We start from the raw sequence: 13,438 nt of genomic DNA on the forward strand, positions 1-13,438 counted from the left end.
CGGCATGGAAAATCAAATAAGAAGCTGCACCAGAAAGGTTGAAACATTGTGCCAAAAATCGTGCTAAGGCAATCAATACCTGAAGGTTACATAAGGCATAATGTTTCGAACAATGCAACATAACATATATAGTAAATTTACAGGAAATGAACATATCTATAATATTTCATTTCAACATGAAAGAACTGATTACTCAAACATGCTAGCAACAGAAATGACGCGTCATTGAAATTCTTTCTAGATAATCTTAAAGATAAAAGAAAAGGTTATGAATAAACTCATCATTGATACCAGGATTGAAATTCTATATTTGCGCCAGATGCACGTTTCTAAAAGGACTTATCAGTGACATTCGAATAAAAAAAGTTAAAATAGCCCAAAAAAGTATGAAGTTGAAGTGCATTGAGGACCAAATTCCCTGAAAGGTTTGCCGAATAAAGCTAAGGTAAGCTTTTTCTCAGGAAGAAAAGCCTTTGTATTTCAGAAATAAAAAAAGTTTTGTAAACAATTAACTTGTAATTATAACCATATCAATGATAATTCATGTCAACACATAGAAGTATAGACTGCGAAATAATCCCTTTTCAACCATTCAAAAGAGTGTAACACAGATGGTCTGTACATTTATACAAATTGTTAATTCCTATTCGTGATCTGATCTTAACTCTACAATTTGATTTCTTGTTAATTTATATATTTGAACAGAAAGACAATGTTAACGTTATGTAGCACCGTGTACGTTTTCAAAACAAATTGACTGTCTATTGAGTACAAGGTTAGCTTAAAGTTATATGAAACGAGTGAGTGGTGAAAAATAATGTTTATCCAATTCTTGAACCAATGCATGTATATATCATAAACTTAGTCCTCTGTGCACGAATTTCTCATTTTTTACGCAAATATATCGTTGAATCGTCAATTTTTTGTCTCTCTGTCTGTTATGATGTAACAAATGTGGCTGCTCATTAAATGCCGTATTTTGAAGCCGAAGTTTACCGATTGTCACCTTATAGTAAACAAATAACAAAAAAAGCATGGGTATTGAGCACGTGTTTGACATGTACAATCGGATAATTGTTTATTTTAATGATAGACCCATGCGTATTGCGACCACCGGATTTATACGAGGAGGGTTACGCTCAGGTCACTATACATGCAGAAAATATGTCGGCAAATTGCTTCCTGGAAGGAAGCAATTAAAAATAAGTAAACTTCTTCTAAATGTGAATAAATTAAAGAATTTTCCTCAGAAAAAAGTATATGTACATTAGTTGTATTATGAAAACTATCCATTTAGTTATAAAAAACATATGCGTATTTTTTTTAATTTGAGGTTTCTTATGACTTTAACCTTTGTGCAGTCAATTCTTAATTTCATACAACTATGGAAAACCACTACAACTTTTTATGATAGTTCAATAATAGGGAGACTTCATTTTGACCTATTTTATTAATTCTTATTGGTAGCATTTTTTTAACCATAGATAAAAAGTAAAATATGATTTGGTTATCAAGATTATCTGTATCATTTTATGGTTTTGAATTTCATTTCTGAAGAAAAAAAGACATTAAAATGTTTATATTGTATTTTTATGACATTTGAAGTTGTGGTGTGATTAAAAATCAATGTTAATCTTTTGTACCTTATTATTAAATCCAAAATAATTACAGAAAGTGATTTGGTTCCTTCCTTTTATGGACTTGTTTTTTGCTAATTTTACGCATAAAATTATAAATTGAAATGACGATACCAGAAAAACATGTAAAAGTGTCTTGGTGTCATTAAAGCTAACAATTATAGAAGATGGAAACTTAATTACATTTCTCAAATTGTTCACCTATTTGATATGTGATATTACATTGAAAAAGTAAGATGAAAATTGAAAGTTAACAAAATCAAAGATAATCTTTCATCTGCGTTGTTAACAAATAAATGTATGAAAATATAAGTATGCACGGTTCATTGTGTCTGGATCAAACCGTTATCCTGAACGCTCGACACATTAAGCTTGACAAGCCTAAAAACTTAAAAAACAAAACAGCAATTCAATTTTGTAGTCGTCGAAGCGTTTATTGAGCGTAATTTTGAAATATGATATAATTATTCCATTTGAAAGACGATGATTCAGTGTTTCTTGACTAAGTATTCTTAACAACTGGATAACTATTTCCAGTTTTCCTGACAAATTCATTGTTCTAAATTATTTTATTTTATCTTAAAAGATGGCCCTAAATCATTCAAAATACTGCATTATGCTATTTGAATTTGATGGCCTCGTAGTCATTACGTCATCAATTTTGCACTTCACCAATGGCTTTCTATTATATTATTTCAGTGTTCTGTCCTTTTGCTGTTTTCTTCTTATACTGATGTGTTTTACTCGGTTTTAGTTTGTAACCCGGATTTGTTTTCTCTCAATCGATAAATGGCGTTTGAACTGCGGTATACTACTGTTGCCTTTATTTCTGTCGTACGTGTACCAACTTGTTTATATTCATTACAATCGCAGTAATAACATTAACAGTACCAAGTTTTCTGCACCAGATGCGCATTTCGACAATACATGTCTCTTCAGTGATGCTCGTGGCCAAAATATGTAAAATCCAAAGCTTATATTCATTTTCATATATATTACTGTATTACTGTACTAGTATATTGTAACACAGTTCGGCATTGATGTTTACATTTTATTTTAACACAGAGCATGTTTACAAAATCCTGTATAGGACAAAAATTTTAATTTATATTTTTTTTGTCCCAAACATGCTTGGAATATCCAGTTATATGAACTTCTAAACTAAAATCAATGTCTTTATGATAGAAATAAGTTAGAACATCCCTTTAAAAACATTGTAACATTACGAAGGATTAACATGAAAAGTAAAAGATAAGATGCAAACGTTTCGACTTACCAAAAAACCAAATCAACAGTAGCGAGTACAGATACTGCTTCCTCCGCCTCATTTCAAAACCCAAACCTAAAAGGAATAGGGGCATTAAGGCCTGGTTTTAGCCCAAGAAAATAAAATGTTCGATAACTTTTTCAAATTAGCACATAATCTTTAGAAATGCATAGGGTCAAGAAATATAAATGAAAAACATTAAGATTCTTATGTGATGACGTCACAATTACGTCATAATATGTACTGTTTTCACAAAAATGAAGAAAATTCAGAATTTATGCAGTTTTCTATCTTTATTTCTGTTGTGGAAACATCGTGCGCAGCCAAGAAACAACAAAATAATTTAACTGAAGCTTAATTATTACTATTGACAAAATCTCACCAAATATAAAGTTGTTTCTTGGGTGCGCACATACTTTTCCAATCGAAAATATACTTAAAAATTTGATGAAAAACAAGGAAAATCACAAAATTTTACAAAATATGCAAATTAAGGCATGATTTGTTGCCATGGTAACTTGTTCAATGTCCAAAATTATTTTGTTTTTCTGAATACCTTCTACCTGAGATACTTTTCAGTAATTTAAAAATATGTATGATAACTTTTAAATTTGCAGTAATTTTTGGGCCAAATAAGGGCCTTATTGCCCCTACTCCTTTGACTACAATGGTCATCTCAGTCCCAGAGCATACGACAAACGATACGATTTTAATTATGAAAATAAAAATTAGCATTACCTTAGCAACAATATATCAACCCTCCCGCATATAATAGAGTACATCCCTATCAAATAAAACTTTAATCAAGAGCTTGCAGCTGCTACTAAAACTTTATAAAAAGTTATCGTAGACCGCGCCAAAAATAACGGAACGTTTTGTCTTTTAAAAATAATTTAGAAAAAAGGATAACTATTTTGTAACTACTTCACATAAAAACCAAGTTGTTTTGAGTTATAAATTCTAATTAATAGTCACGAAAAATTCAAAATTTGATGACAATGTTGAAATCGTCATTCCTATCATATCATATTACTGCTCACAAGGAAGCTATTTAACTAGGAGTCTCAAGTGAATAAGTCCAAATCATCCCTTCGTAAGTTTCACGATCGCCATCACTTGTTAGTTGATCGTTATGGAATAACCGGCTAAACCGATGATAGTGGATATGTTCCAAATTTCGTTATTACAAACCTGTCCTACTTTCTCGACTAAGTCCTACCAATTTCGAATTATCACTGAGTTTGTACTAACATGAGCAACACGACGGGTGCCGCATTTGAATCAACATCTGCGTACCTATCCGGACCCTGAGTGACCCCGTTTAGGTGGTGTTATCCATCCGGACCCTGAGTGACCCCGTTTAGGTGGTGTTATCCATCCGGACCCTGAGTGACCCCGTTTAGGTGGTGTTATCCATCCGGACCATGAGTGACCCCGTTTAGGTGGTGTTATCCATCCGGACCATGAGTCACCCCGTTTAGGTGGTGTTATCCATCCGGACCATGAGTCACCCCGTTTAGGTGGTGTTATCCATCCGGACCCTGAGTGACCCCGTTTAGGTGGTGTTATCCATCCGGACCATGAGTGACCCCGTTTAGGTGGTGTTATCCATCCGGACCATGAGTGACCCCGTTTAGGTGGTGTTATCCATCCGGACCATGAGTCACCCCGTTTAGGTGGTGTTATCCATCCGGACCATGAGTCACCCCGTTTAGGTGGTGTTATCCATCCGGACCCTGAGTGACCCCGTTTAGGTGGTGTTATCCATCCGGACCATGAGTGACCCCGTTTAGGTGGTGTTATCCATCCGGACCATGAGTCATCCCGTTTAGGTGGTGTTATCCATCCGGACCATGAGTCACCCCGTTTAGGTGGTGTTATCCATCCGGACCATGAGTCATCCCGTTTAGGTGGTGTTATCCATCCGGACCCTGAGTGACCCCGTTTAGGTGGTGTTATCCATCCGGACCATGAGTCATCCCGTTTAGGTGGTGTTATCCATCCGGACCCTGAGTCACCCCGTTTAGGTGGTGTTATCCATCCGGACCCTGAGTAACCCCGTTTAGGTGGTGTTATCCATCCGGACCATGAGTCATCCCGTTTAGGTGGTGTTATCCATCCGGACCCTGAGTCACCCCGTTTAGGTGGTGTTATCCATCCGGACCATGAGTGACCCCGTTTAGGTGGTGTTATCCATCCGGACCATGAGTCATCCCGTTTAGGTGGTGTTATCCATCCGGACCCTGAGTGACCCCGTTTAGGTGGTGTTATCCATCCGGACCATGAGTGACCCGTTTAGGTGGTGTTATCCATCCGGACCCTGAGTCACCCCGTTTAGGTGGTGTTATCCATCCGGACCATGAGTGACCCCGTTTAGGTGGTGTTATCCATCCGGACCCTGAGTCACCCCGTTTAGGTGGTGTTATCCATCCGGACCATGAGTGACCCCGTTTAGGTGGTGTTATCCATCCGGACCATGAGTCATCCCGTTTAGGTGGTGTTATCCATCCGGACCCTGAGTGACCCCGTTTAGGTGGTGTTATCCATCCGGACCCTGAGTCACCCCGTTTAGGTGGTGTTATCCATCCGGACCATGAGTGACCCCGTTTAGGTGGTGTTATCCATCCGGACCATGAGTGACCCCGTTTAGGTGGTGTTATCCATCCGGACCATGAGTCACCCCGTTTAGGTGGTGTTATCCATCCGGACCATGAGTCATCCCGTTTAGGTGGTGTTATCCATCCGGACCATGAGTCATCCCGTTTAGGTGGTGTTATCCATCCGGACCATGAGTCATCCCGTTTAGGTGGTGTTATCCATCCGGACCATGAGTCATCCCGTTTAGGTGGTGTTATCCATCCGGACCATGAGTCGCCCCGTTTAGGTGGTGTTTGTGTTGCTCAATATTGTGTTTTGTTTACTAATTTTGTCTGTTGGTCATTTTCATTTTTAACAGGAGCGTTGTCCATTTTTTTATGAGTTTGAATATCCCTATGGTATCTGTCGCATCTCTTTTACTGACGTTGTGTATCTTTTTATTTACTTTACAGTTTTACCTTTATTTGTATCTGTGCTATTATTTTCCTTTTGGTTGTATGCCACTTGGCGTAACTTGGTATTTATGCATCCAGCTATCTGGTTGTTTTTGCTTTTCTGGTGAGGGTGGGACAAGATGAGCGATGCTGTTTTGTGGTGTTGTTATCATTTTGTTTATCATTCTATTTATATTTTACTTAATTTGTGCTTTTTCATGAAAATGTATTATACACACTGAATGAACTATCAACTATAAAACCTTTCTTGTTGTGCCTCTTGGTCAACAAACCAATAAAAAGAAACCGTTTCTGATAGAATCTTTGTCAACCTTACTATCAACTACAACATGTTTTGTTAGCGTCATTATTAGGTTAGTTTTTATGTTTGATATTTTTTTCAAAGTATGTTTAAACTGTTTCGGCTGATCCATCCTTATAAATGTCGGAGTAACATTTTATGTCTGTTTGAGTTGCTCACCTATTGTTTTCCATATAACGGAACTATAAAGAGTTATCATATAAGTGAGAGTTTCAGCTATAAAACAAGGTTGAACCTTTTCTTTTGAAATGCGCATACAAAGTTAGGAATTTGACAGTTGATTTCATGGGTTCCGTCTGTTTTTTTTATGGAGTTTAACGTTTCATTTGCCAGTTTTTTGTGTACTTTCCCTGTTGAATTATCTTGAAGTGTGTTTGTTTTGTTAATACTTTTTATAATATTATTATAATTGGAGACAGCGACCGATAAACGAACGTAAAATAACACGATTTTTTAAAAATAAAATTCAGATGTGGAATGACAGGCAATGCTACAATTATCTATACACCAAAAAACCCCAGAATTGAACAATAACAAGTTACACCATGGCCATAAACAACAATAAAAATCCATAACGTACAGCAAATGGCAAACCATTTGATTTTTGTTTGGGGATATGATAATTTTTTTAGTGGGCGAAATATATTAACTTTCATCCGTTTTCACATTTTCCTGCGTGAAAATTATTTTTTTTCTTTTGTACATATTAATTTCAGGTGTTGTGCAAACTATTCCTTTGCGTCATGTCCTTTGCAAGTATAATTATTCTGTTCTTATCAAGTAAATACTATCATATATAAATGTTCCTGTCCCAAGTCAAGTCAAGAATAAAATATCTCCTGATATTTATGTACCTGTTCTTTGTCATGAAAATCGTCAGAAAAAAGGTTTTCAACAGTTTTGATATAAAAAAAATAGATTGTGTGTAATTTTATTTTTTTAACATAATTTATTCATTTCAAATTTCCTATTATTAATGTATGATATATTTGTACCTAAATAATATTTTTTTCTAAAATATACTGTTTAATCGAAATACTGAATAAGAATATAACAACATCACATTGTATTGCATTTATCTGTAGAACGTTAATACATTTTAAGTTCTCTTATCTGCTTCCTCATCCAATCAAATGTGAGGCTATGGGATCAAGAAATCCCCTTCTTTGCATTGGTAATCCAAAGACCCGCCTTAGTCTCCCAAGGCTATCAGCAATGCTTCTGTGACGCCCACTGTATCTATGGTGAACTGACCTTCTGTATCTTTGAAATAATTCATCTTCCAATGCATCATTTTTATCTCCAAACAGGAAAGGTATATTAAATGTATCGTTCATCTCATCTGTATTGTTAAGGCTCATCCCGTCCGCGATTTCGTTTTCCGAATTGTTATGTAGTTCATTGTCTTTCATGTTGACTTCCTGGACTGTGTCATAACTGTTTCTATCATGTACATTGTTAGAAAGCATGCCAATCGCAGTTTCTTTTTTATCCGCTATTTGGTCTGCATCGTCTTGAGAATAAGTCTTGAAGAGGTTTTTAAACTGTTCAGATAATTGCTGCGAAATATCGTCTGTGACGTCTGCTTTGTCAACGAACCAATCGTCGTATGTATCATAAATGTGTGGTAAGAAGTATTCAGACAACAAGCCATTTGTCATTCCAGGTTTGCCTGCATATGAAGCATCCTCTCCGAAAACAACCCTTAAAAGAGAAAATGTTAACGAGAATACTTTATTAATTAAGGGAATTCAAGTAAGTGTTCATTGGAATCATATATTTCGCCTGCGATTGCAGCTGTCAGTTTTACAGACAAACACTAGATCTGTTTATCAGTAAAATACAAAAAAAAGGAAAACAAAACAAAACAAAAACCTAAATGTTGACTGCAAATAAAGATAAAAACAAATTAAATTATTTTTAATGTCAATGAAATACTGAAAAATATTCCATATTTGAAAAGTCATTGATATTTCAAAACTTGAGACTGGGATTTTCTTATAATTTAAATAGCTAAACATTACAAAGAGTCCAGGGTAATTATTTGCTACTCTGAACGAGCTATAAGCGTTCACATGAGATTCATTAGTTGCGTTACGATCGAAACAGTTCGAAGGTCAAATTAAATACGATGTTGAAGAGTAAACAAAAACAATGGTTATAGTGGTTTCTATCAGTACATTCTGATAGTGATTTCAGTTATTAGAATGCTCTTTATCATCGACAAAAGCAATAATGTTATGTGATTGTCCAGTGAATCAACACAGTACGCACATAGTTTTTCAGTATTACGCAACGTATTGGACATAATGCTTATGAGAAATTGTGATGCCTATTGTTTATTTGAAATAATATCGTTTTATTAATGAATATTCATACTCTCGATAGATTTTTTTGATAGATATTTTTTCATCCTTCCAACAACAACAAACTTGTACTTAAAGCTGTTAAATTCGAGAAAAAAAATAGCGTTTCGATATCAGGATTGAATTGTATATTTTTTGAAAAAAATCTTGGAATTACTCTTATCATAACAAGCAAAATTGAAAACTGAAATATATCAGTAATATTGAAGAAATTTCTTAACGAAACCCATTAAGATTACACATTTTTTTTTTATAAATAAGTTGTTCTCTAATTTTGACTAAAATTTACACTACCTTAACTTATCGTGAGTAATGTTTTTGTCGAACATTTAACCAACCATGGATGTATTCCCCGAACATGTACATCGGGTTCAAACAAAACAGATGTTTGACTTATCTTTGAACATTCAATTAAAGTCTTATAGTTTTAACTGTGTCTGATTTTATTGAATTTTTACAACAATAAACGACGGACTTGCATTTATCTTGTTATTTTTAAATATTGTTGACCTTAGAAATAATTATTAGTTGTCGTAGATATTGTGTTTTACAGCCGATTACATCGAGTGTGTATGCAAAGGTAATATATATGGTCAGCTTGCTTGCTAGCTGAGCTGTGAAGTCATTATTATGTAAGATATACTACCCTCCTTTCGAAGTATCCTAGTCCTACAGACAAATAGATTGGTTATCTGTCGGACTATTCAAAAAGGCGATGTTGTATGATTACGGGGCGCCGAATGGGACTTTTGTGGTTTTGTACAAAATTCAATTCTGTCATAACAAAATCATTTTTGTCTAATAAACTATGTGATATAGACTTGTTTTATGAGAACTTCAATTTTGTGATGACAAAATCCATTTTTGTAGACAAAATTAATTTTTTTCATGACAAAATACAAAATTCAATTTTGTGAAATATAAACTTATTTGCATACAAAATTGACTTTTGTGACAAAAATGAATTTTGTGTTAAATTTTCACTTCTGTTTAATAAAACTCAATTTTATCTACGAAAAAATAAACACAAAATTGAACTTTGTCATGACAAAAATGAATTTTGTGTCAAAAAAAATAATTTTGTCATTACAAAATTCAATTTTGTGTAGACAAAATTAACTTTTGTGAGACAAAATTGACTTTTGTGTTAAATTTTCACTTCTGTTTAACAAAAATAACCACAAAATTAAATTTTGTGACAAAATCTCAGTTTTGTATGCAAATTAGTTCACAGAATACAAATTAAACTAATTTGCATACAAAATTGACTTTTGTCGCCCAATTTCAAATTAGGTAACAAAAGTAAAGTCTGTGTTACAAAAATGAATTTTGTCATGACAAAACTAACTTTTGTCCACTGAATGATAATTTTGTATGACAAAATATAAATTTGTAGTATCCTACAAATTTTGTTAAACTGAACTTATTTTTGTTGAACAAAACTCACTTTTGTCCGAACAAAATTGAATTTCGAGTACAAAATCACAAGAGTCCCATTCGGTGTTCCGTATATGATTGCCAATGAAACAACTCTCCACAAGAGACCAAAATGACTCGGAAATTAACGACTATAGGTCACCGTACGACCTTCAACAATGAGCAAAACCAATACTGCATAGTCAGCTATAAAAAGAACCCGAAATGACAATGTGAAACAATTCAAACGAAAAAAAATAACGGCCTTATTTACGTACAAAAAATGAACGAAAAACAAATATATAAGGCAATAACAAACGGACTAGTCTACTCTTAAAGGAGGATAGTTTACCTAACCTAATAATGACTTCACTGTTCACCTAGCAAGCAAGCTAACCAAATATATAACCTACACACCCAATGCAATCGGCTGCATATTATGCAATCAAATCTTAACGATACTATCTAGTTCGATATCCCACTTCTACTTCCGCGTTATTTGTTACAAGGAGTAACATGCAATGCTGGTCAATGACAGAGCTAAATAGACGTATGATATGAAGTAAATAGAAAATCATACATTATTTTCTGCCATACGATTTACAGGTAAAACATTATCACTGATCACACAATTAAGCAATAAATAGATTTAGATTTGCATATCTTCCCTGTTATTAATACGACGGATATCAAGATCTCGTGACAATAACAGAGCAGATCTGGAAAATGACATATATCAATCTATAATAATTATTTTTCATACTATTTACCTGTGCCATTGGCAGTACTGAAAGATTAAGTTTTGAAGCAAAAGAAATATCTTTCTGACGCTCACTTTCAACATATCTAATTGTCGATACTATTTTGTTTTTAAATGAAATGCGTTTGCGCAGATGTCATGCACCGAGACAAAAACGAAATTTTGGATTCCACTCAGTGTGTCCCTTTCCGGCATATAGTTAAATCGTATTTATACCTCACTGACTTGAAATAGTTCATCACGAGTTGGTTGACCGTTATGGAATAACCGTTTCACAAATGATATCGGATATGTTCCTTACGTCGTAACTACAATCCCCTTCCCTTTGATGAATGTGACCTACCGAATTAAGACTATTTACCGGATTTGTTATCACATAAGCAACACGACGGTGCCACATGTGGAGCAGGATCTGCTTACCCTTCCGGAGCAACTGAGATCACCCCAAGTTTTTTTGGGGGTTCGTGTTGTTTATTCTTTAGTTTTCTATGTTGTGTCATGTGTGCTGTTTTTTGTTTGTCTTTTTCATTTTTAGCCATGGCGTTGTCAGTTTGTTTTAGATTTATGAGTTTGACTGTTCCTTTGGTATCTTTCGTCCCTCTTTTAGGATTGAACATACCTTATAAAGGTAAATCCAGGAAAGCACTTCGAACACGTCAAAATAACGTTTTATTATGATTGGTACACATGGTACAGTATGGGCTTAATTTTATGTTAAGAATGATATTAATATGGATCATATCTATATTCACGAGATATATTAAGAACATACATTTAAATATTAAAATCACAGGTACTGCTAAACATCCAAACTATTAAAGAGTATAATAATTTCTACCAGTAATTTGGGGTAACGAAATCCCCGACTTTCAAGTTTCATTTAAACAAAGGTTCGTTCATTGAATCCACAACATCACTACAAACACGTCAAAGCGACAGAGCATTATGTATGTCTCGAGGAGACATCAAAAGGAACAACGCCGTACAAAAAGAAAATAACATGTAACGATAGAAAGAAAATAACATGTAACGATAGAAAGAAAATAACATGTAACGATAGAAAGCGCCAATCTTAAATAGAGATTCCCATGTGATATAACCAAATCAAATAATGGGCAATCACTGTTCAGAATAAACTCGTCATAGATACCAGTAATGTAATTAATTAGAAAATAAATGACTGATTGGAGTCGTCCTGAATTTGCCAAAATTAAAAGTTCAAAGATTGCTTGAAAGTTTTTCATTTAATAATGTTTTAAACGAATCTTTTTTTTCAAATAACCACAAAGAGAATCCCCCAAAAATAAAAAGAAAAATAAAGCAAAAGCAAAAGCAAAAATGAAAAAAAAAAATCAACCATAACCAAGTTAAATCAAAAACCAAACATCCAAAACATACACAAAAAAATAACCCCAATATTTTGCTTTGAAAATGTAGCAAATTAAAACTTCACTGTACCTAAAATTTCAAAGATTTAAGAAATGAATGTACTTACATTTGTATAAGACTTGTCCATATCAGAAACATCATGTTAGTACACCGTATACAATTCATCACAGACGATTCACTGAAAACAGTCAATTGAACAGCAATTATAAATACCACCAAAAAGGAAAACACTTAATTTCAATTGATAAAGTTATAATTGTAAAGGATTTGCTGTTTGAATATTTATTGGACAATTACAACCTTCAGTAGGTTTGTCCAATTTATTCGAATCGTTCCTTCCAAGTTGACTTTCGCACTCGAATATGTTTTTTTCATACCACTTAAATCGATGTAGCACAATATTTATATCTGCATATGTAACTATTTGCAAGTGCGGTCAATTATTAGACTGAATTTCAAAAAGAAATTCCGTCTATATGAAATTAAAGTTAAAACTAATAAAATAAAAATAGCTAAAAAAAAGAGTGACACTCTGCTTTTAAAAGTTTTTACTTAAAACATAATTCAAATTGAAATATAACATGTTCTAACTTTAATTTGTTCATATTTAACTTTTAGGAAACGAGAACATTTCTTATGTGTTATTATTATTTATGGTCCTTACCGTATAATGTTGCTTTAAGATCTCCCGGGTTTTTTCAGGTGTCCCCAGTTCTGTAGAAATCTTCACAGTATCCGGAGAGTGTGAAAATGGAGCTTTTAAGATGTCATCTACGCAATTTGTTCCTATGGAAACCATTAAAGAAAGTGGGGAAACTGTTTGTATTCCGGTTATTGGATATATTAAATCTTAAATGAAATATTATTATTTGATTCTAATTGATAATGAATTATAGTATTTTTCATGCAACCCTTTTCGATTTTTCTTTTTATCCCAAGAGGTTTTCAAAGCAACATTTTATCTCAGTTGTTATGCAGTTAACAATTGCATTACTTATAAAGAATACAATAATTCAAAATATTTTACAAAAATGATTTACTAGATATGAGAGAGGAGAACAACTCAATTCAAAAACTTACATTTTTATGTCAGTTTGGGTGCGAAGATGTGTATTATAACAATAAATGCAATAAAAATGCAGATTGAAAAATTAAAATGATTGTTCAAATAGCATTTGAAGGTTCTACCTATTGAAAACTAAATTTTTTAACGCAAAGTCACTTTGGTGTCAAAGTAAGGACTGATAAT

General features: G+C 33.6%; 1 long non-coding RNA gene across 1 annotated transcript; it reads right to left on the reverse strand.

Annotated features, from left to right (window-relative positions):
* Positions 1 to 7,317: 7,317 nt before the first annotated feature.
* LOC143066308 (uncharacterized) lies at positions 7,318 to 12,971 on the reverse strand. The gene is made up of 3 exons (XR_012975541.1): positions 12,854 to 12,971; positions 12,296 to 12,367; positions 7,318 to 7,962 (listed from the first exon to the last, which is right to left on the reverse strand). It is a non-coding gene; the product is annotated as an uncharacterized LOC143066308 (long non-coding RNA).
* Positions 12,972 to 13,438: the final 467 nt, after the last annotated feature.

This window comes from Mytilus galloprovincialis, chromosome 3 (assembly GCF_965363235.1).
Source record: "Mytilus galloprovincialis chromosome 3, xbMytGall1.hap1.1, whole genome shotgun sequence".
NCBI lineage: Eukaryota > Metazoa > Mollusca > Bivalvia > Mytilida > Mytilidae > Mytilus > Mytilus galloprovincialis.